This window comes from Caretta caretta, chromosome 4, assembly GCF_965140235.1.
Source record: "Caretta caretta isolate rCarCar2 chromosome 4, rCarCar1.hap1, whole genome shotgun sequence".
Classification (NCBI taxonomy): domain Eukaryota; kingdom Metazoa; phylum Chordata; order Testudines; family Cheloniidae; genus Caretta; species Caretta caretta.
This window is the reverse complement of record NC_134209.1, coordinates 20,230,334-20,254,738: the sequence shown is the minus strand read 5'-3', so window position 1 is coordinate 20,254,738 and position 24,405 is coordinate 20,230,334. Positions and strand designations below refer to the sequence as shown.

The 24,405-nt window shown below is 44.6% G+C and overlaps 1 protein-coding gene across 4 annotated transcripts in view; it reads left to right on the top strand.

The window, feature by feature from the left end:
- Positions 1–24,405, top strand: part of TEX15 (testis expressed 15, meiosis and synapsis associated) — a 94,644-nt gene that overhangs the window by 2,745 nt on the left and 67,494 nt on the right. The gene's annotated exons all lie outside the window — the stretch shown is intronic.

Sequence of the window (24,405 nt, the reverse complement as noted above, 5' to 3'; positions counted from 1 at the left end):
GGCTGCCAGCTGGGCTGGGGGGTGCCGAGCCTGGGCATATGGGGGACAATCCTGGATCCGTTGTGCTGGCCAGGGTACCCTCACCTGGCGGTGTGACTCCCCTTGCATACTCCGTGCCCATGGAGTGACACCCCCCTCCATGTCTGTTGTCCCTGTGTCTAGTGTGACCTTCCCCCCATACCTACTGTGTGCCCCTGCCCCCGCAGACCCGGCTCTGGAGCTACTCCCCTGTGTTCCTGAAGCTGCTTCCTCTGTGCCCTGGGGAGGGGAGTTACATAGGCATATGGGGGTTGATACAGGGTGCAGTGCAGCAGGGAGAGGGTAACATGCGGGCTGCAGTGAGGGGATGCCATGACATGGAGGGTGAGGTAGGGAGGGGTGTCAGGGGGCCCTATGGGCTGAGGGGGTGCAGTGGTTGTACAGCAGGGAGGGATGCAATGAGGGGGTGCAATGGGGAGGGGGTGCAATGAAGGTGCAGTGGGGTGACATGGGATACAGTGGAGGAAGGAGCAACAGGGAGGGGTGGGGTGGGACGACATGAGGTGTAATGGGGTGACAGTGCAGGGGGGTAGGTTGACATGGGGGTATGGGGGGAAGGGTGCTGTGGGCTGACAGGATTCAGTGGGGGAGGTGCAGTGGGGCAGGTCCACTGTGCCCTCCCCGTGATGTGTCTCTCTGGGCCTCGTGCTGCCTGCCCCGCTCTCACACCAATTGTCAGTGGCATGCGGGTCACTGCTGCCCCGAGTGTGCTGCGCCCGGCAGGAGGTGGCAATAGTGGGGGAGGGGCACACAGCTAATGGACTGGGGGAGGACTGGGGAAGCAGCAGCCCCTCCAGCAGGTCTTGGGGCTGCCAGGTGGGCTGGAGGGCGCAGAGCCCGGAAGTGGGGGGGCTGAGCCTGGGTCCACTGGTGCTGGTGGCTGATACGGGAGATCCTGAGTGACTCCATTTTGAGTCCCTGGCCTCCATTTTGAATGAGCAAGAGTCACTCCACCCAAAGGCGCCGACTCCGTGGGTGCTCCGGGGCTCAAGCACCCACGGGAAAAAATAGTGGATATTCAGCACCCACCAGCCACAGCTGTTTGGCGGCTGGGGGAGGTGCTTGGGGAGGGTGGAGAGCAGCGGGTGGGAAGGACCTTGGGGGAAAGGCAGGGGCGGGAAAAGGCGGAGCGAGGGCAGGGCCGTGAGGGAGGGGACGGAGAGGGGGCGGGATAAGGCAGAGCGAGGGTGGGGCCCCGGGGGAAGGGGCGGCGTATGGGCAGGGCTGTGGGGCTGGGGCATCCCCCGGGGGGAAAATAAAAGTCAGGGCTGTGACTCCACCATTAGATGAAACCTGTAGGTCAGGGAGGGAGCACTAGAAATTGGTGGGGAAAAGGTGATAAACAACAACGACTCCGCAGATCTTAACACTGTGAGGAAATAACTGTTGCGAGTGTAAAAATAGAATTGTCAGTTAGCAAAAGTAAACAAAACGACTGTCAATCAAGCCTGCGTGCAGCCTATATATGTGGGTGTCAAGAGTTTCTCGGTGTGGTGCGGTGTGGTGTAGTGATGACAGACTCTAGACAGAGAAAACAGATTCATGCGACCACAGCCGGTACGCCTTGCCAGACCACCCAGCCGCGGGGTGAGATTTAACTTACTTGCTAAAAGAAAAGGAGGACTTGTGGCACCTTAGAGACTAACCAATTTATTTGAGCATGAGCTTCCGTGAGCTACAGCGGATGAAGTGAGCTGTAGCTCACGAAAGCTTATGCTCAAATAAATTGGTTAGTCTCTAAGGTGCCACAAGTACTCCTTTTCTTTTTGCGAATACAGACTAACACGGCTGTTACTCTGAAACTTACTTGCTGTCATTGTAGCCTAGGATCGAATATTTAGGTCCTATTGTAGTTTTCAATAAATTGTTTAAACCACCTGCTCTTTCTCGAACTCGACTGAATTGCTCTGGGGGAAGGGCAGCTCATAACACACAGACATACCCCGCAATAGTTTAATGTGTAGAGCCAGGATAGTGTCTCTCTCTCTCACAGTCACACACATTGACACAGCCATAGGTCAGTATGTATAGCTGGGATAGCCAGGCTGACATACACACACAAGCGTGTGTACACATACACGACCAAGGGTCAGCATGTATATATCCAGGAAGGTCTGTCTCTCTCTCTCACATCAGCATGTGTAGCTGGGCTGTATCACACATGCACAGCCAGTGTATAACCCAGCTAGCCAGGCTGTTCCCCCCCCCCCCCCGCCCCCATAGTGTAGCGAGTGTATCAATTCTCTGTATTGTTCGGAAAAAAAGCGTACTTCCATCATGTGGGTGACTTAATAACGTGAGACCTTTGGCAGTGCCATTTTAGGGCTCAGATCCCATGATAGTCATTCATGTTTTAAAGGCACACGTGGACTTTAAATGATTTAGTAGAACATGTTTCATTGCTCAGACAGTGACCTGTATTCAGGGGTGAAAGTAACTTAAATGACTTACCGGTACGCAGGGCAGCCGGGGTCCTGGGCAAGCTGTGGCAGAGGGGAGCATGGGCGGAAGGGGTGAGGCTGGGGCCAAAATCCCCAGGCAGCCCTTCAGCGCTGCCTGACCTGCATCGCCCGGAGCTCCAGCGGTGATTTAAAGGGCCTGGGGCTCTGGCTGCTGGTGCGGTAGGCAGCAGCAGTTGGGATCCCGGGGCCCTTTAAATCACCACCGGAGCCCTGGGGTAGCAGCGGCATCAGCTGGGAGCTCTGGCAGCAATTTAAAGGGCCCGGGGCTCTGGTCGCTGGCACGGTAGGCCCGGCCTGGGGCTCCCCGGGGCAGCTGCCCCTTTTGCCCACTCCCCCCATAAGCGGCCCAGCCAATACAGTCGGCACTTTCTTACCAGTGCGCCCGTACCAGACCATACCAGCTTACTTTCATCTCTGCCTGTATCTCTTTCAATAGCCTTTTGTGTGATAGGAATGTAGTTATCAGTCCCAGGGCCTCCTGGGCTCCCTTCGGCTGGCATTGAAAGTAATTTGGCTACTGGTGTCATTGGGAGGGGGAGCCCAAACAGTTTTCAATAGCGTTACTATTACAAAAGGAAAAACGACTCTCCCTAGGTTTTCACTGGGTATTATGAGTCCCTCATTCTACCAGCTGCTGTTATATGTAGACTGCACAGTTTACCCAGTCTTGGATTTTAATGTAAATATATTCCAAAAAAGCATGCTTGTGAGACTAACACAAGATTGAATATAATAAAGAGACAGTTGGCTGCAACATTTACCAAACCCTGGGAGAAATAGACCCTGGTAATATAAAGTTTGCTGAATTGTTATTTTTAAGTGGAATTTACATATTTTAATTTTTGTGTTGTAGTGATTTAAAAATAGTTCTCACCACATGCCACATTCTGCCAGAGGCTATTTGCATATGCAGTAGATCTTCACTAACTCTGTTAATCTGCAACCCCGAAAATTTTCCTTTGGCAAATGTTTAGTAACAGAGAGGTCTCCACGTTAATATTTCTCTAGCACCTTCCATCTCAGGCTGTCAAAGCACTTTACAAACAATTAATTTGGTCACATAACCCCTTGAGGTAGGGAAGAATTATTATTGTCTTAATCATTCTGTGCCTTAGTTTCATCATGTGCAAAATTAAGAGGTTTGCCTAAGAAAAGGGCTGGCAATAGAATCCAGATCACCTGACTGTCAGTTTTGTGCACAAAAGATCATCCTTCTTATTTTCCTGATGCTAAGACTTAGTTGTTTTTATGAAGTATTCTACAGTATATTTATTAATGTACTGTGAGGTATTGGTAAGAATATTCATACCTAAATTGTACTTGTTACAATAATTAAACCATGTACATCTTGATTTTTTTTAAATTGCTTGCTTTACTTGCTAATATGCAAAAATAGATAACTTTCAGTAGTGTGAATTAATGAAGTTCTTCTGTGAAAAGTGGGAGCCAGCAGCCTACTATCTTTTATTTGTGAATCACTTTTTCATCTGCTGATGTAGGGTTCACTCCCAAACTCCTAAAGTCAATGGTGAAACACCTATAAAATTTATGGAGAAGAATTTGGGGGCCTCCTATGTTTGGCGGGGAAGTGGGAAGAAGAATGAAGAAATGTATGCAGTGGACTCCTATAAGTACCTGATCCTGCAAAGAGTTCCATTGATTTTGAGGGGATTCTGTGCAGAAAGAACTCTTCAGGGCCGAGGCCAAGCAGAGGAATTGAGAAACAAAATGGTCTATTTGAGAAGATATTAATAATTTATCCCAAGGTAGTGTTAAGAACCCAGAGGAGTTGTGAATTTGTTGACACATGTTCCTTATAATTGGTATCCTCAGATTCTTTTTGAGGGTGCAGGCAAATTAGGGCCCAGTTTTACTCTGTAAATCAGTGGCAAAATTTGCAGTGACTTGAGTGGGATTAGCATTCTGTCGTCTGATTGTTAGACTACATTGGGTCAAATTCTGAGCGGTGTTGAGTTCTTGCAACTCCTGTCTTAGAATATAGCTCAACACTTTTCAGAATCTTATCTACGGGGAGCAAAGGGTTTTGTGTGCTTTAGATTACAGGCTAGCAGAAGTATCATGTGTGACTAATCCTTGAGGAATGATTTCTGTTTTTTCTAATACTTATCTAAGTAATCACTCCTTAATTTTGGCACTGGCATGTATGTGATTATCTGTCTAGGTGCTTTCAGAATTGCCATTTAGGAAGTTGATTCAGATGTTGGTACTTCAAATTTGTCTAGATGAAATCTGAAGGATAAGAGTAATCTTTGTTACTTGAAATTAATATCATAAGGGGGGAGAATAAATCAGAAACTAGGCAAATTTTCATACTTTAGTATGCCAGACTTTAAGAATTAATGGTAGTTTTAAAGTTAAGTTAAGGTATTTCCTGTAGTGCAATAGGACCCTTATGTCTGAAATGTGCAATCTCTAGTAAGAAGGCTCTGATTATCACCCTATAAAACTAATCCTATCTGTTCCTGGGGTTTCTTTAATTAGTACAGCTGAAAAAGTAACAGAAAAGGCAGATGCAGATGTCAACAGCGTAGCAGTGAATAATATGGTCTAGATTTAAACTTTTCATTTTTGCTTGTGTTTGATAGCTTAGTGCTCTTTGTGTCTCAGAGATGCAAAATTATTTATAGACTTCTAAGGTTCACATTCAGGTTTAATGGTTACTGCCCAATATGATACTTTGAAAAGAGAGGGGAAAAACAGAACCTATGCAACTATATAATTAGTTCATGATAAGTGTTAACCTAGTGTTAGTGCACTGAGCTGGTTAAAATCTTCCAGAATACAGCGTTTTATAGTCATGCTAATCTTTATTGTAGAAATGTATTAGCAGTTAAACTGTCAGAAGCAAATTGTCTCCTGTTGAGGTATGCAAAATACAGATTGTGTGCTAGATACAGTTAATGCAGGTGTCTCTACTGACACTGGGAATGTGATGTATAAAACTAGATGAGAAAAAGTATGTAAGTTCTGTGGTTCTACAGTGGAATCTGGAATTTTCTGTCTGTCATAAAGGGAAAATAAATATGAGTGGAACTGAGCTCATAATTTGCAACAGGGAAGATGTAGCCACTGCAAGATCATTCTCCTGATTGGTAACTTATTGACCTTTCTGTATTATGCTGACTTTACTTCCCATCAATAGATCAACTGAGCCTGTTTATCTGAGATCTCAATATACTTACTGTCAAACCCCAATAGTGGACACTTCCCTGAGAAAGTACCTCAAAAACCCTTCCTGGCTAAAGAGAACATGATCCTCCAGCTCTAATTCAAGCAGGCTCTCCTATTGAACTGTGTAGTAATCTAGATCTTCAGTATATGACTTTTTGGGGGTGGGGGGTCTGGCTTAGTAGTCATACCAAAATTTATCTAAAGCAAAGGCAGATCTGTGTTTATCTGTGCCCGAGAAAAGTTCCTTCCAAAAGACTGTGTAAGTGTAGGGTTTATTCATCTGAGTGGGTATTAGCACAGCCTTGTCTTCACTAGAAAATTACATCATTAGACCATGGCCTTGAGGGAGTTGTGTTAATTAACCTGGTGTTTACTACACTTTAGCACTAAATATAAACACAGAGAAGCAGAGGTCAACGTTAGTTGGAGGTTAGTTAGTACACAACCTTGACAAGTTATATTAACTTTGGAAACTTGGACCTGAGTATCTTGAGTAATGATAAAAGGGTACTACTTTTCTCTGGTGTATGAGGTACTATTCTTCTCTAGTGTAGGAGGACCTCTGGAAAATTCAACAGGCATGAAGATATTGGTGCCTCCTCGCTCCCCGCATGGAGGGACAGGATGTTATAGTGAATCCCTGGGTGTGCTGTGTTAGCACTGTAGAACAATCACTGAAATGTCACCAGCTTTTTAGTGTATGCATCGGTAGAAAATATTACTTTTATGGAAACTATGAATGTAAAGCTTTATTTTCATTGCAGGTCAGAGGATGCAGGCATTTTAGGGATCCATGTTCTAAGTGTTACCCTCTTTTCCTTCTTCCTTTTTCTTTCTTGCCCTGTCAACACTGTCCATGTTCCTTTCTTATGTTCTCATTCTCTCCCTCTTTGTTTTCCCTTTCCTGTCTTGCTTCTCATAGCAGCAGCAGAGAGGAGCTCTTGGACCTTGTAGTGAGCAAACCTGCAGCTCTGCCCTCTGGTGGCCCCTCCTCCCTCTTTTGTGCTGCCTTTTGGGTACGTCTACACTGCATTAAAATACCTGCAGCACTAAGCCCAAGTCTGGCTCAGCTGACTTGGGCTTGGGCTGAGGAGCTAAAAATGGCAGTGTAGATGTTTGGGCTTGGGCTGGAACCAGGTCACTGAGACCCACCTGTGGGTTTTTCAGAATCCAGGCTCCAGCCTGTGCATCTGCACTGCAGTCTTTAGCCCCACAGCTTGAACCCCTATGAGCCCAGGTCATTTAACCTGGACCAGCTGTGTGGCCATGCCGTGGGTCTCTTAGTGCAATGTAGACATACCCGCTGTGACCACAATCACAGGTTGCAATGCTAGAAGGAGCCAGGCTAAGGAGCAGGCGCTGGCAGGTAAAATAAAGAGAAGGGTTAGTCTCCTGCTGCATGAACCAGAAACTTTAGTTTTACTGCAACGTAAATTAAGTGAGGTCACCCCGGTTGAGGGTATAGTGCTGACGTCATCTAGCTACCTCACTTTAGACACGGCCTGGTCTGTGATACAAAGTTAGGTCAATGTAAGCTGCCTTGCATCGACTTAGTTGTGCACATGGCTACGCTTATATTTGTCTCCCACTGATGCAGTCACACCACCTCCCCTGTTAGTTTTGAGCTGTCGGTGTACTGTAGTCGACGCTGCAAGCGTAGACGCTGCATTACTTATATCAGCTAAGGGCTAGTCTACACTGGTAACGTTAAAGCGCTTTAACGTGGCTTGTGTAGTCGCAGCAGAGCGCTGCGAGAGAGCTCTCCCAGCGCTCTAAAAAAACCACCTCCATGAGGGGTGTAGCTACCAGCACTATCTACACAGGCGCTTTACACCGCTGAAACTTGCTGCGCTCAAGGGGGTGTTTTTTCACACACCCTAAGTGAGAAAGTTGCAGCACTGTAAAGTGTCAGTGTATCCTAACAGTCCTCCAGCAGCCATCACGCAATGCCTGACACTGACGGCTCTGGTCACAATTGTGAGCTCCACTACCCAGGGGTCACTGAGACCGGAAGGCACCCTCCCCTTTAAAGCCCTCCAGATTTTTGAAATGGAGGAGGATGGGCAACGTGTGAATGGGGGGTCCAGCATTTCCGCAGGCTAGGACTTGTTTGAGACTCCACTGCAGTGCAGTCAATCCTGGCAGCTGAGCACGAGTGAGCCCAATGCATGGGAAGGAACCTCGGGTAAGTGTCAAAGATTTCCACTTAGCAAAGTAGGTTTCTGTTTGCTTTTGGTTTTGATCTAGGAAATTACACACAAAAGGTTAGTTTCAGAGTAACAGCCGTGTTAGTCTGTATTTGCAAAAAGAAAAGGAGGACTTGTGGCACCTTAGAGACTAACCAATTTATTGATGCATACTGTGAGCATCTGATGAAGTGAGCTGTAGCTCACGAAAGCTTATGCTCAGATAAATTGGTTAGTCTCTAAGGTGCCACAAGTACTCCTTTTCTTTTTACACAAAAGGTTGACATTAAAAGATCATTAGGATTGCAAAGTCAAGCACTCAGAAGTTGGGAAAGTCAGAATTGAAGTTGCCACTGCAACCTGGATTCAGCCCTCTCATGCATATGCATTATGGGCACACACTGTTTTTCCCACAGGATTCCCACCTCACTCAGTGCAGGTGATGGATGGTGCTCAGGGAGTGAATCAGGACTGTGCAGTGAAGGAGGCTGTTGTCTGTAGGACCCCTGCATTATTTGTTGGGGATCCGGTGGGGGACATCGAGCAGAACCCCTGACAGTGCCCACTTCTCCCAAAGGCCTCCAGGGAGTCAGTGGACACCACCCTGAGGAACTCTGCTTGGAGGTGTGAATGAGCAAGGGACCAGAAATAGGCCAGCACCAGAAGGAGGCTGACGAGCAGGTCCCACTACTTTGTGGGACCACAGATGGGGGTGTGCCAGGATCAGGAGGTGCGGGGAAAAGTGAAGCCAGAACCTCAGCAAGAAGTTCTAGAGGAGCTGGAAGAGGGGCTGCAGCCTGACACACTCTACACAGATGTGCGCCGGGGTCTCCTTCTCTCTGCAAAAGGGGCAGGTGTTCGGGGAAGTTCATGAATCACGCCAGGTACACACCTGTGCTCACAGATCCGTGAAGGCGCCACCAACTAATATAGGGCCACATGAAATCTGCGTTAACGAGAACACAGATGGAATCAAAATAATAACATGGAATCCAGCGATTAAAAAAAAATAAATCCAGCAATATAAAAATAAATAAATAAATAAATAAATAAAATAAAATATGCTTTCCCGCCACAGCCCTGGGGCCAGAGGATTCCTCTGCCTCTCTGCTGTAGCCCTGGGGCCGAAGAAGACAGAATTAATATTTTTTAAAATGGAAAAGAATGAAATCAGAAAATAATAAATACAAAATCCACAATAATAAAATGGATTTCATGGGCCCTACTAATATCTCTGGTGGGCCATGGGACTACAGTAGAGTACAGACTGGCCCACCAGGGTTCCTTGACCTCTTTGGGTGGAAACAGGTCCTGCGACTTGTTGTTGAGGTGGGATTTGAGGGCGAGGAAGTGAATAGTAGGGAGCATGAGCACATACAGATGTTTCGTGGGCACGATTCAGAGGTGGACAGGCTGGGTATTGTGAAGCGGGCTCAGGTGGTGTGCCAGGGGTGGCTGGAGAGGTTCATGGGACAGGGGCCAAATAGCAAGTTCTGGAGGGCCAAAGGTAAGAGCTGGGCGGGGAGCACCCTGCTATAGGACTTGCTCAAGGAAAGCAAGAGAAGCAGGAGGCAAGGCTTCCCTCACCTCCTGAAGCATGTGACATGAGACATGCTGGGTGGACAGCCTTAAGCAGCATGGGGTCCACCCAGTCCCTCTGATTGTAGTCCAGGAGGTCTCCGACTCTGGTGGTACGAGCCAGGACCAATCTACGGTGCACCAAGAAAGACTCTGCTACCTGCACACTCAGATGTGGCTTGTGTTGCCTGGGCTCCACAAGGAGGTCCTCCCACTTGGCAGCTGCTACAGACCTGGTTGCCGAGATCAGCTTCCAGGTCCCAAAGAGGTCCTGGTAGAAGGTCAGGGGCTTAGAGGGGTCTCGGGGAAAACCTCTCGGGTTCGGAGATAAAAGAGCTGCTGGTTATATCAGAGCCCATGGAGGAGGGGGAGGAAGGAATGTGCCAGCACGCTCCATGCCGGATTACCTGCACTATAGAGGAGTCTCTGCAGGGGCTGAAGGTGAAAGGTGTAGACCTGTCTGCCCACCTCCAGGGGGAGGCTCAGGACCCTTGCAGAGACCCAGTGCAGCCTCAGCCAGAAAAACTCCAGGGTTGTCTTCTGGAGGCTGACCAGGGTTCCCAGGGGCAGGCTCAGGGTGTTGAGCTGGTGCCAGAGTGTCGACAGGACCAGTTGGTTAAGGCACCGAACATCCACCTCTGCAACCACTCAGCCATCTTGGCCTATAGATTGCTCCGATTCTCCAGCAGGGAGTGATTAGTGGCAGAAAGATACACACTCAGATAGAGCAGTGGATCCACTCCCCATCGGATGGCCTGGAGCGTGGGTGGGAGGGGGCCCGAGCTCTTAGCCCAGTTGATCCGGGTGGACGAGGCTGCTGAATAGATAGCTTGGCAAGCCTTCACACTCACCAGGTCTCCTAGGTCCTGGATCATTAGGAGCACATCGTCGGCATATGCTGACAGGACCACCCGCAAGTCCAGCTCTCAAAGCACCAACCCCAATGCTGATGGTATACAGCTGGCTGGACAGTGGGCCGCCTTGACTTAACCCTCTCCTGAAGGTGAGAGGTTCAGTCAAGGCCCAGGTGAGCTTCATCAGACTCTCAGCAGAGATGTACAGCAGCTGGAGAAAGCCCGTGAAGCGGGGCCTGAAGCTGACTGCCCTCCGTGTGCCCACAAGATACCTCATGATCCTTCCTGATCTTCTGGTCCAGGGACAGGAGTGAGCGACGGGCTATCCCTACACGCAAGATGAAGTAGGTTCTGGACCAGACAGAGATTATTGACGATGGTTTGGCCCGGGATGGTGTAGGTCTTATAGGGATGGATCACGTCTGCCAGCACAGACCCAGCTTCAGTGAGATGGCTTTTGCTACAACCTTAGAGTCTGTGCTGGCGAGTGAGCCTGGTTGCCAGTTCCTTAGGTTGCAGAGGTCCTCCTTCTAGAGCAGGAGAGCAAGCATGGCCCGCTTGCATGACAGTAGGAGTATCCTGCTCCCTAAGGACTTGGCCCAGATGGTGATGAGGTCTGTGTCATTGGAAGATGTGTAGTGAATGAGGCAGGAGAGGATGGTTTCAATGCTGTCCTGGATAACTGGAATCTAACCCTGCACAGAGTTTCTGTGTGGTGCTGGGCAAGTCACTTAAATCAAACTTTTCATAGATTTGAAGGCCAGAAGAGAGCACTGTGATCATCTAGGCTGACCACCTGTGTCACACAGGCCGTGGATCTTCCCCACAATAACTCCTAGAGCAGTTACTTTACAAAAACATCCGTTCTTGATTTTAAAATGGTCAGTGTTGGAGAATCCACAAGGACCCTAGAAGTTGTTCCAATGATTAATTGCCCTCACTGTTAAAAATTTACACCTCATTACCAGTCTGAATTTGTCTAGCTTCAGCTTCCAGCCATTGGATCGTGTTATACTTTTCTCTGCTAGATTGAAGAGTCCATTATTAAATATTGGTTCCCCATGTAGGTATTTATAGACTCTGATCAAATCACCCCTTAACCTTCTCTTTGGTAACCTAACTAAATAGATTCTCCTTGAATCTATTGCTGTAAGGCATGTTTTCTAACCCTTTAATGCATAGATTCCCAAACTGTGGGTCATGACCCCAAATGGGGTCATTCCATCAGCAGAAGGGGCGTGGGTCCAGCAGGCCAGTTTGGCCCATGAGACAATGTTGTCTGTCCCTGAATGTGTCTGGTCCTGCTCCACAAATGCCACACCAGGAGGCCACCATTTTGATCTGCAGAGTCTGCCATTTTGTAGGTCAAAATGGCGGTTTCCTGGTGAGGTGTTTGTGCAGCAGGTCCAGACACACTGGCTATGTGGTGAGGGTTGTGTTGACGCCAGTTTAGACATTTGCACTCTCTGGCTTTGTAAGTATCCACCCGGGGGACTTGAATGCAGAACATCGTCATCTGTTGGCAGCAGCCTCATCAACCGAGCATCCTGTCTGCCTGAGCTGGTAGAAGCCTGTGCTAGCATTTTCTGAGATAGGAAGCTGCAGTGGCTTGTAAGGCAAGGCCCATATCTTCTTTTGTGGCACCCTGAGTACCTTGTTGCCACTCCAGCATGAAGAATCATTGTAAGTCGCTGTGCTGTCCTAGTATCACCACACAGGGCCTTCCTAAGTCCTGGCCTCACTTGCTTAACAGTGAATTCGTTTTTCTGACTTGTGCTCACTTATACCCTAAGTTACCATTAATTTTAGTTCTCTGATCACTTCCTCTGTCTGTCAAGATGAGGTCTAATGTAGAATTCCTCTGTGTTGGATGCAACACTTTTTGATTTAGGAAATCGTCATCTGTTATATTTAGAAATTCTAAAGGTGGTCACTGATTGTGTGTTCCTCATTTTTTGGGTTCCTAATGTAAGAAACTTGAGATCTGATTTGCAGAAGTGCTGAGCAGTAAGAGCTGTGATGGAGGTCAGTGGGAGCTGGCTCTGAATATATAAAGTGCTCTAAAATGCTAAGTTCTCTGAAAAGTCAAGCCCTAGGTGTCTCAAATTGGGTAACCAGAGTTAATGGACACCTCTGACCATTCTGGTTTTTATGTCTATGCCTAAATTCCCCATGAGTCAAATGAAACCAGTCATCCCACCCCACAATACATTAATTAATGCTTGTAAAGTACTAAGATATTAAGATGAGTGCACCATAGAAAAGCAAATGATGAAATTAATAATTATGTCTTTTTGATGCAGCATTTTGCAGCATTTTGATGGTGTTAAGTAAATAATGCAGGAGGCACTGAATGATGAGGATAAAAAGAAATATTCAGGGAGAACACTGTCTGTCCTGTGCACTGAATGAGGTAGGGGTCCTGTGGAAAAAATCGGATGTGATCCTGTGGTTACAGACTGAATCATATAATGTAGATGCACAGGGGGCCAAATTAAGGTTGCACATGGGTAACCTTAATTTTATTATTTCCTAACTTTTGAGTGTTGACTCTGCAACCTTAATGTCCTTTTAATGTAGGGGGTTTTTGGTGTTTTTTTTTAATGTAATTTCCTGTATTTTTTTTTTTAAAAAAACAAGCTTAAAAATTGGAAAAACAAAAATTTCATCCAATGGAACCATATTGACCCCCCCCCCCCCATATGGTGGGTCATCAGCAGGATGGGATTGTTATATCCATAACACAGTCCTGTACTACTTGAGCTAATAGAGTAACTGGTAGCAGTAGGAGGTTGTTATCTTCTATATGGTCCTGCCACTAGATAGGAGCTGGAGAACCACTTTCAGGTCAGTTGATTTCACAGACCTTATGAACACCATTGTACCAAACATGAGGGTTTTTAGACTGTACCCCAGAATCTAAAGATTTCTTTACAATTTACAAGTGATGAACCTAGTAAGAGGCATATGTCATAACTTTCTAAACTGCCTTTAGAGAAGTTTTTGTTTGTTGTGGGGTTTTTTGTTTATTTTTTGTTTTCATATTGTCTAATTCATTTAGGCAAAACTTCAGAACAAGGAACCTGTATTTTTTTAAGGGTTGGCATAGTATATCTCTTAAACACTGTAATGTCATTTTTATTTTAGTGGACCTATTCCCCTTTGGTTAAGGCACAATCAAAATGTTTGAGAGATGGGGTGGGAGCAGGCGGTGTGTTAGAGGTTCAGGTCTAAAGGCACTGTACAACTTTGAGTTTTATAAAAGGGAAGGAAATTTTCTTTGGGGCTGCTTCAACGTGATAAATAAAATGTAAAAAAGTATTTGTTTTGCTGATAGCTCCATAAAATATTGCTACAAAAGTAAAGAGGATGAATTTTTATTATACAATGGGGCTTTTTATCAAAAGAAAATAAAAGCTTTGGGCTTGAAGTCTTGCACTGCTGTGGCTATACTTTTTAGGTTTAATGTTTAGTCACTGCTGTTCTTTTAGGGTCCAATGTGTGTCTTGGAATACTAACAAACAAAAGCTCTTGTTGCTTTTTGAGGTAACCCTATAAACTGTCACCAAGGCTGTAGGAAGAAGGTTTTTGGTTATATTTCAGAGTTTTTCATCTCAGTCAGAAATGACCGGTCTTGCAATTTTGACCAATATGGGTACTCATTCCTCCTGATGCCTTTGTAACTGTTATTTACTTGACATACGTTTACCCTTGTTAATGCATGACAACTAACAATGAATGTATACAAAAATGTTCTTCTAAATAAAGATTTCAAACTTTTGTTAGAATGGCCCTAAAAATCCAGACCAACTCTCTTATCCTCATGCTCTGTTTTTTCATGTTACCTTTAAAAGTCTGGCCACTGTGTCATAACAAAATTTTCTTAATATGCAACGCATCTACTGTCCCTCAGATAATAAAATATAATTTTCCCTAATATGTCATTCCCATTTTATTTATTTATTAAATCCAAGTTTAATTAATTTAGTTAGTCTACATTCCATACCTTAAATACTGACGGGTTTATCTTAACAAAAAAGGTATAGTTTGTGGAAGAAGTAGTGAAAAGTTTTATCAACTCTTTTTACATAAAATAGTTTAAGCTAGGCCTGCATTTTATCTCATACATGGATGTATTAACCAGTTTTACACTATTAGATTTGTTAGTACCGGTTAGTAAATATCAGTCCTGTTAGTCCTTTTCTTTCTGTATATTTGATTAAGTTATATATATTAAATATTCTTTAGAATCTTTATGTTATTAACGAAGAGTGTGTTCAATTCTAAGGCTCAGAATACTGGTTCTTAACCTGTAAGTAACCCTATTCAGGAATTCTATGCATTAGGCTGTATCTCATAATCCGTGGCAGCTCCATGTCTATAAAACTCCAGATATACTTGGAACCATTCTCTTAAATATATTATATGTAAGCATTTATAAACCTGGGAGATTGATGAGGGATGATTGTTACAGCACATGTTTCCTATTGGGGACCCAAAGGGAAGAATGATTATGGGGGAAGAAGGACCCACTGAGAGATATTATCTTGAAGAATGTTGGCCCTCTCATCTGTAAACAATTATGCCTTCACACATCAATCAGGTAAATTGAGAATGTACGTATATTTAAAAACCCAACATCATAACATATGGTTCTGGCAGAATATTCTTGGCAAATGTGTGCTTTTGTCTAAAATCCCTATATAATGACAGAATTTTTGGAACTTAGTTGTGAAATGAAACCATGCATCCCAACAGTTACCATGAAAAAGGGACACAGAACCAGTTCTTCATCTTATATAAAGAGTGGTAATGTATCTATTCTTTCTGTATTCTGTATAGTGCTGTACTAATCTCTGATTTTTCATTAAATCCAATTGAGCTTGTTGTTCAACAATCTCAGATCGTCATTGACTTCAGACAGGCAACAGATTTCCTTTGTTAGGCTGTGTGTGTGTGGTATAAAATAATCCTGAAAAACAAGTATGAACATGTGTGAATGACTTATCTATAGAACAAAAATAACTTGAATGAATACTTGAGGCAGTTTATAAAATAGTGTACAATTTGGTATGAACGTATGCTTAATTCTTTTGGGAAAGACAAGGAAAGAGTGGATGTTGGTGCTTTTTTTTATTTGTATTTGTTTATTTTTTTGTTAACTTTTTAAACTTTGTCATTTTAAAATGTTACAACATTTAAGGTGCCTCTGATACAGCTCAGGGGTGAAAGAGGACTTACCGGTACGCCAGAGTCCTGAGCAAGGGGTGTGGCCTCAACTGGAAGAGGCGTGGCCTTAACCGGAAGAGGCAGGGCCTTAAATACCCGGGCCCTTTAAATCTTGATTTAAAGGGCCAGGGCTCCAGCTGCGCTAGTGGTGGCTAGGAGCCCAGGGCCCTTTAAATCACCCCTGAGCTACCAGCTGCAGAGGCGGCTGGGAACCCTGGGGCTCAGGGGCGATTTAAAGGGCCCAGGGCTCCAGCTGCCACAACCGCAGTGGCGCCCTGGGCCCTTTAAATCACTGAGGAGTCCTGGGGGCTCCCAGCTGCCACCGCTACCCTGTGGCTCTGGCAGAGCTTTAAAGGGCCTGGGGTAGCGGCTGCCGAAGCCCCGAGCCCTTTAAATCCCTGCCTGAGCCCTGCTGCCCGAGCTCTGGGGTAGCGGTGGCCGGGCTCTGTCGGGGATTTAAAGGGCCCCGGGGCTCCAGCCACCGTTTCCGCCCCAGTCCTTTAAATCCCCTCTGGAACCCTGCCGCTGCTCCCCCTAGGGCTCGGGCAGCAGGGCTCAGGCTGGGATTTAAAGGGCCCCGGGGGGTAGTGGCAGCTGGAGCTCCGGGGCCCTTTAAATCCCTGCCTGAGTCCTGCTGCCCGAGCCCTTGGGTAGCAGCGGCGGGGATTTAAAAGGCTGGGGCGGTAGTGGGGCTGGAGCTCCAGGGCTCTTTAAATCCCTGCCAGAGCCCCGCCACCACTACCCCAGGGCTTCAGCAGCAGGGCTAAGGTGGAGATTTAAAGGGCCGGGGTGGTAGCAGCGCCTGGAGCTCAGGGCCCTTTAAATCCCCAACGCAGCCCCACCGCCGCTACCCCAGGGCTTTAAATTGCCGTCTGGGAAAGCCGGTCCCGGTATGGCGCACCGGCTCTTACCGGTACGCAGTACCGGGGGGTACCGGCTTACTTTCACCTCTGATACAGCTTAAGCTAATAGTAAATATAAAAGACTATGAAAAAATACATTACCTTGAGTAAATGGAATAAGGGAAATGGATATAAAGGTTAGGCATGTCTTTCATAAGGGTCTATCATTTTTTAAAGAGAGATGCTAAAGGAATTACGTAGAAAGAGGAAAATTTAATCCTGGTCCAGAATTCAACGGATAAAAGCCTAACTACTAAATTTACTTAGATTTTGTAAATAAAGGAATCTGCATGCCTGCTCCTTTGAAGGGTGGATCATGTTTTTTCAGATAAAAGTTAAATATAGGGACAAAAAAAGAAGGGGAGCAATATATGCCAGCATTCTTATCTCTGTCCTTTAAACAATTAGAAAGCCTTGGCTAGTCTCTTTAAAATTGTTTTTATTGTGAATCTAATATTCAGATATGTATACTGTTTGCTTTTGTAGGTTTTATATATTCACAAGCCCTTATTTTATCTCGACCCTTTGAAACTTTAGAAAGCTATGACACGTTGTGACGTTATGAGTGTAATGTAATATCTCATTGAAAGGTGACAGGGCCAGAAAGAGTTAATTAGCTCAAAAAGAAAAGGAGGACTTGTGGCACCTTAGAGACTAACAAATTTATTTGAGCATGAGCTACGCTTTCATGAGCTACATCTCAGTATGAGCATAAGCTATGCTTTCGTGAGCTACACCTCACTTCATAGTGAGATGTAGCTCACAAAAGCGTAGCTTATGCTCAAATAAATTTGTTAGTCTCTAAGGTGCCACAAGTTCTCCTTTTCTTTTTGCAGATACAGACTAACACGGCTGCTACTCTGAAATCTTAATTAACTCACAGACTGACCTCACTCATGGCTGAACTTTAGAGCCTGGTTAGGAAGATATGTAAATGAATAGAGCTTTGAAATGCAAGCCTGCATTGTTAGAGATAGAAGGGTAGATGTTTGCTCAGGTCTTGTGATGTAAGTAAACAAGTCTTGTCTAGTGCTATAGCTTTGATTCAAAGATCCAAAAAAAAAAAAAAAGGAGTATTAGTATTTAGGAAGATACTTGAGTGAAATAGTATTATTGTCTATGTCTCTTTGAAGGTTGTGATAACCTGTGTCTGAACTGTTTAATGGATAAATTATCCTGTGCTAATTGCCGCGATGTCTGGAAGAAGGAAAGTCAAGCCTATTGTTTTCTCAGGCCAAAAGGCTGCTGGAAATGTATAAAGACCTTGGGACACGATCCTTCTTCAACTCAGATCTGCTTTGGGTTTCAAGACAGGGAAATCCTGAGCCATAGGGATTGAGATCCCCAGTCACTGACTGGAGTCACCCTGCATATGGACATTGGACTATAACTTATGGACTATTTCTAAAAGGACTTTTGGCAGCTGCAAGCTCATTTCTGCTATGTATCTGAACCTCAAGAATTGAACTCAAGTCTGTGTGTGTATTGATCTTTTAACCAATGCTCTCTTCTTTTTTAAAAAAAATTTTGTTTAGTTAACAAGAATTGACCATGAGCGTGTATTTGGGTTAAGATGTAAGTTATTATTTGACCTGGGTCTGGGGTTTGGTCCTTTGAGGTCAGGAGAACCTTTTCTTTTCTATGATGAAATGAGATTTTCAGAATTTATCATCCTATGTTTGACCTGTGTGTCTGGATGGAAGCCTGAGGCTGGGTACTTTAAGGGGACTGCATTATTTGGACTTCTGAGTACCCGGGGAGGTGCTATAGAAGCTGTTTTGGGCTGGCTGGGTAAATCTAAGTACTGGAATATCCACCAGCGTTTGGGGTTTGTCTGCCCCGTTCTGTTTGCAGTTCACCCTGATTGAGTGACCTCAGCTGGCTCCCACAGGCAGCGTCATCACACATGGCTTTTTACATTTTTTAAAAATCCTTTTGTAAATGAGGATTTTGTACGATATTAATATTCCCCAGGAACCTAGTATAAACTGTATCTGTGTAAATTATTTTTACAGGGGATTTTGAACAATCTGCAGTTTGTTTAGGCAAAACTTTACTACACTTGAGGTGTTTGAAGGGCCTGTCTCTCTATTGCAGAATGATATATTTACTTGATTTCCATAATTAAATAATTAACAATTTCCTGTTCTTGGCAGATATTTAGGGTGTAATGTAACATATAAAACACATGCTTAATGTTATTTTTAAAATTCTGGGACTATTATAGTTTTTAAACGTGTCTAATTTTATTTAATTTTAATGCTATGAGTAAAATATTCTTTTGCTGAAAAAACTGCAAAAGATGACAGTTTAGGAGAAAGGAGGAGGAGGGTGTTGTGGGGGGACATAGTTCTTCAGATAACAGTGTCAGGTGGGATTCTTTACCGCTTGCCTTCATGCAGTTGCAAAACTATAGCTTGTCTTTTCAAACTTTTATGTTTTTATTGTGAAATTCCTCTGTAAATAATGGGGATATTATACTGACCCCCAAAATCTTCACACTTTACAAATGACATCCTGTAAACTGGTGTTACAGAGTTTAAAATAACAGGCCCCTTGCAGCTAAATCAACTGGAGTTACTTTTCAATAAATATAAAAGATTATGAAGATATACATTACTTTGAGTAAATAGAATAAGAGAAATTGGTATAAAGATTAGGCATGTCTTCCTTTAAGGGTCTGTCTACCATTTTGTAAAGACCAAAAGCTAAAAGTGTTATGTAGAAAGAAGAAATTTGATTCCTGGTACAGAACTAAAAACAAGGAAAGCTAATTGCTAAATTTACATAGGTTTTGTAAAAAGCCTAAGAAAGAAATCTACATGCGTGGTCCTTTTGACTGATATTTTGGCTCTAATTTACATTTGCATAGGTTACAACGAATGAAGCGCTGTATTCAGGAAAATGTGGGTCAATTAAATATCAGTGGATTAAATTCATGAAATGCTTTGCTCAGTGAGACTCTGGAAAGTGTGATCCATTTGAATATTCTATGCCAGTGTGATTTCCCCAGGAAGTCCTGTGGTTAGAGAACACCTTCTGCTTGGTAAAGTATACAAAAGTACGTGGCGTTTCTCAAACTGGGGGTCCCAGCCCAAAAGGGGGTCACAAGCATATTGTGGGGGGTTGTGGTATTGCCTCCTTTACTTCTGCTCTGCCTTCAGAGCTGGGCAACTGGAGAGCAGCAGCTGCTGGCCGGGTGCCCAGCTCTGACGGCAGCGCCGCCACCAGCAGCAGCACAAAAGCAGGGGTGGCATGGTGCGGTATTGCCACCCTTACTTCTCTGCTGCTACTGGCCTTCGGAACTGAGTGCCCAGCCAGCAGCTGCCGCTCTCCACTCTGCCTTCAGAGCTCGGTGGCTGGAGAGCAACGGGTGCTGGCTGGATGTCCAGCTCTGAAGACAGTGCCACCAGCAGCACAGAAGTAAGGGAGACAAGGTTGGTATGGTCCCCATGTGCAGGACATCTTGGGAAGCACAAGAGACAGTATAGGATCCTGGCCTAGTACTTTTGGCCAGGGTCTTTAAGGAAGTTGAGAATTTATGTGCATCATGACCTGAATGCCAGTTAACAGCCCCTCAGGGAATTGCACAGGCTCCACTAGTACCCCTCTCTTTGGTGGATGCTTCCTTTGAAAGAATATGAATTGACATTATAGGCCCCCTCAAGAGGAGAGCCTCTGGACATAAGCATGTATTTGTCATCATGAACTATGCCACCAGACACCCGAAAACCATACCACTGTGGTCTAAGAATGCTAAGACTATCGCTAATGAATTGCTGAAGGTCTTCACATGGGTAGGGTTTCCCGAAGGGGTCCTGACTAGGGGACAAATTTCACATTCTGGCTGATGAAAGAAGTATGGGAACTATTAAAAATCAAATTATTGTGCGCTTCTCTGTACCACCCATAGATAACCAAGTAGAAAGATTCAATCAGACACTTAAGATGATGCTCAAGAAATTCATTACCCAGGGGTAATGATCCCCGACATTGGAGCCAACTACTCCCAGCCTTACTCTTTGTCATCAAATAAGTGCCCCAACCACAACAGGGTTTTTCTCCCTTCAAACTGCTATATAAACAACAACAAAGGGGCATACTCAACCTGGTATTGCAAACCTGGGAAAGTCAAGCTCTGAGGGCAGAAAACATAGTGCAGTATGTTTTAAAGTTACATGAGAGGCTGGAGGGGCATATTCTAGAGAAAATGTCAAGAAAACACAGGACCAACAACAATGACAGTACAATAAAGGAGTATGGATGTGCGTCTTTCAGCTAGGCTGTCCTGTCCTGTTGCTTCTTCCAAGCTTGGAATCAAAGTTAATGGTCAGGGCCCTTACGAGGTGATAAAGAGAGGACTGTGGACTACGTAAGCAGACAACCAGGGAAGAAAAAGAAACAAATTTACCATGTAAATTTACTGAAGCCCTAGAAAGCCAGGGGAAATCTTTTTATCAGACTGTATCTTGAGGAACCAGAACTCCAACTCCAAGTTCATGACTGCTTAAAAGGAGGCTCAGAAAGAACCTAAACCATAAGCAAAAGGAATAGGCACTGCAACTGCAAACTTTAGCAGTTTGGTGGTATTCTCAGCTTTGCCCAGGAAGATGTTCCTGGCACAACACTGCCTTAATACGGAACCCAGTAAAGTAATATGGGAAAGGCTCCAACCAATCCCCAACAAGTTGAAGGGGCCATCGTGAAAGATCAGGACCATGTTACAACTCGGGATGACAGAAGAATCCCAGAGTGACTGGAGGAATCGTATTGTACTGGTCCCAGTGCCTGATGGCTCACTACGTTTTTGTATAGATTTCAGAAAAGCAAACACAGTTTCTAAATTTGATGGGTTTCCCATGGCATAAGTGGATGAACTCTTAGACCAACTGGGAGAAGCCTAATATACCACCACTTTGGATTTGACGAAGGGGTATTGGCAGATCCCTTTAAGGCTGATTTCCCAGGAGACAATGGCTTTTTCTACACCACTTTGGCCTATATAATTTTAACACCAGGCCCTTTGGGTTACACAGGACAGCAGCTACTTTTCCGTGTTTGGACCATTACTCCCACAGCACAGTCAATATGCGGCAGCATACTTGGATGACGTAGTTATCTATAGCAGGGGTGGGGCAAACTGTGGCTTGTGAACCGCATGCAGCTCTTTTACAGTTAAAGTGTGGCACGCGAGCTCCCCCCCCCCGCCACCTATCTACCAGACTTGGACAGAGGGGAGCTCGGGACCTCCTCCTTGCAGCAGGGTGGTGAAGTAGGGGCTTCTGCCCAGCAGAGAGGGGGGGACTCGGGGCTTCAGCCCCATGGGATGTACCTGCCAGGGCTCAAGGCTTCAGCAGGAGTGGGGCTGAAGCCCTGAGCCCCAGCAGGTGCCTCCCGTAGGCCAGAAGCCCTGAGCCCTGGCAGGCACACCCCAACTCTCAAACTTCTGAAGATTGTCTTATGTGCTTCGAGGGTAAGTAAGTTTGGCTACCCTGCTCGATAGCAAGGACTGGGACTCCCATCTGGACAAACTAGCTACCATTTTCCAGTCACTGACAGAAGCCAGGTTAACGGTAAACCTCACTAAATGTGCAATAGGAAAGGATGAAGCCTGTTACCTGGGGGACAGAATCAGTGGAGGACAAATCTGCCCCTTAGTGGATAATGTTCATGCCTTACAGGTATACAAGGCCCCCATGACCAAAAGGCAAGTGTATGCTTTCCTAGGCTTATCTGGCTACTACTGCCAGTTCATACCCCATTTTGCCACCATAGCATTCCCGCTATTGACTTAACTAGGGATGCCACCCCAAGACAGGTGTTGTGGACCTGCAAAAGTGCCTTTCAAAAACTCAAGACCATACTCTGAAGACGCTTAGTGCTGTATAGCCTGAACTTCAAAAAGTAATTTGTATTACAAACAGACACACAGGCGGTAGGACGAGGGGTGGTCTTTTCTCCAAAGATAAATGGAGAAGAACACCTGATAGCCTGTATCGGGCGAGAAACTCTTCCCCCTGAAAAATATACTCAGTGATCGAAAAAGAGTGCTTGGCTGTCACATGGGAAATAGAGGGTCTGCAATACTACCTCCTAGGAAATGAGTTCACACTAGTTACTGGTCAGGCTCTCTTGTGCTGGCTAAATGCAATGAAAGAGACAAACCTGAGAACCATGAGATACTACCTGTCGCCACAACCATACCATGGAACCTGTCACCTTTTGGGTACAGCAACAGGCAGGAAATTTGCTTCTTAACTCTGATTTTCTGTCTAGGTAAGTAGCCTATACCAGCCAAGACCCTACCTCAGCCTTGTAGGGAAGAATATATAATGGGGTCTACAACCCCATACAGAACACAGACAGCTGGGGCAGAAGAGCCTTTCCTGTTTATAAGCAAGTAGCTTGATCACACCCCCACGCAGCTGTCAGTGCTGCCAATCATGGAAGCCTGCACTCACAGCTGCAACCACTAGAGAAAACAAGGCCTGCTATAAAGGGAAGAATATACAGAAGGGGAGGCAGAAAAACTTGGGCTAGCAAAGGGGTGACAGTCCTGCATCAGGCTGCCACCAAGAAAACAGCCAGGAGACTAAAGCTGACTGCAAGCCATAAAATTGTAGGGTTGACAGACTTATTTGGAGGTGGGGGTCCAGGAACTGCCCTGACTGAGAACAAACTAAGGAGGGTCAGTCAGGAGAAATAGAGACTCCCAGCCCCAACAGGACTAAGTATTATCTAGACTATTCCTGATAGGTGTTTGTCTAACCTGCTGTTATATATATTAACACTTCTTTATTCTGCTGTTACTAATATTTTGTAAACTATGTAATGACTTTAAAAATACAGTAAATGCCTGAAATAATATTTTTTATAAAAATGAATGATTCTATATATGCATTAAATGCTTCTCCTTTGACCTTAAGGCTTTATTTAAAATGGACTAACTGCATATGAAATATTTTTCTTTAAAAATGTCTGCTATCATGTATGTATTAACACTGTATTTTGTCATTACTAAAATTTTTGCAAATGTAGTAACTTTATTTAGAAATGTATTGTTAAAATTATTTTTCTCTAAAAATGCATTTTAACACATCTCCTTTAATCTTCTGTTATTCAGACTTTGTACAATAAATGGGTAAAAGGGACATTTTCCCTCTAAAAATTAAAAGGTGTGAAAGCTATATTTATTCAGTTCTTTCTAGTGCACCCAATAAAGATAAACTTAAATAAAAATTTCTTAAAAAATTCAAAGTGGCTGACAGCAAAAATACTGGTCTCCAAAAGGCCAAAACGCAAATTTATATGATGAGGGAAAAGGTAGAGATACAACTACTAACCTCAAATTATAAGATCAGCAAATAAATCTTTCGGATAAAGATGTCTTAAATCTTTCGTAACACTGTCCCTTCCTTTCTTGTTTGAATGTACTCCTGCAAGGAGCATATGTGTTTTGTTTTGTTTCTTCAAAGACTTTCTGGTGATGAGCTAGCTCATTAAGTCTGCACGAGCAAAACTCTTAGACATTACAGAAGAACAGTCACCTGGCCATGTAAACTTCTGTTTAAAAGTTTTTCCAGCAAGAGAGAAACAAAGATGTGTGATAAGATAAATACAACTCCTTTTGGGCGAATAATCTCATAGGGAATTCTTACCTCACCAGCCACGGAGACATGTAAAATCCTAACTGACAAAGATCCTTTGTACAGTGTATGTAATCATACTTTAAAAATGTGAAAATAAAGTGCTGTATGATACACTAGCAGAAATGTTTCTAAACAGAAGGGTTTTCAGAATTTTCTTAGAGGAGGAGGTTGGCTATCAGTTGGCTATTAATAACATATTAATTGTAGTGTGATCGTGCCTAGGTACTCCCTTAGCGGATCAGGGTCTCATTGTGCTAGGTGCTGGACAAACACGCAGGAAGGAAGAGAGTTGTTGCCCCAGAGATGTTATAATT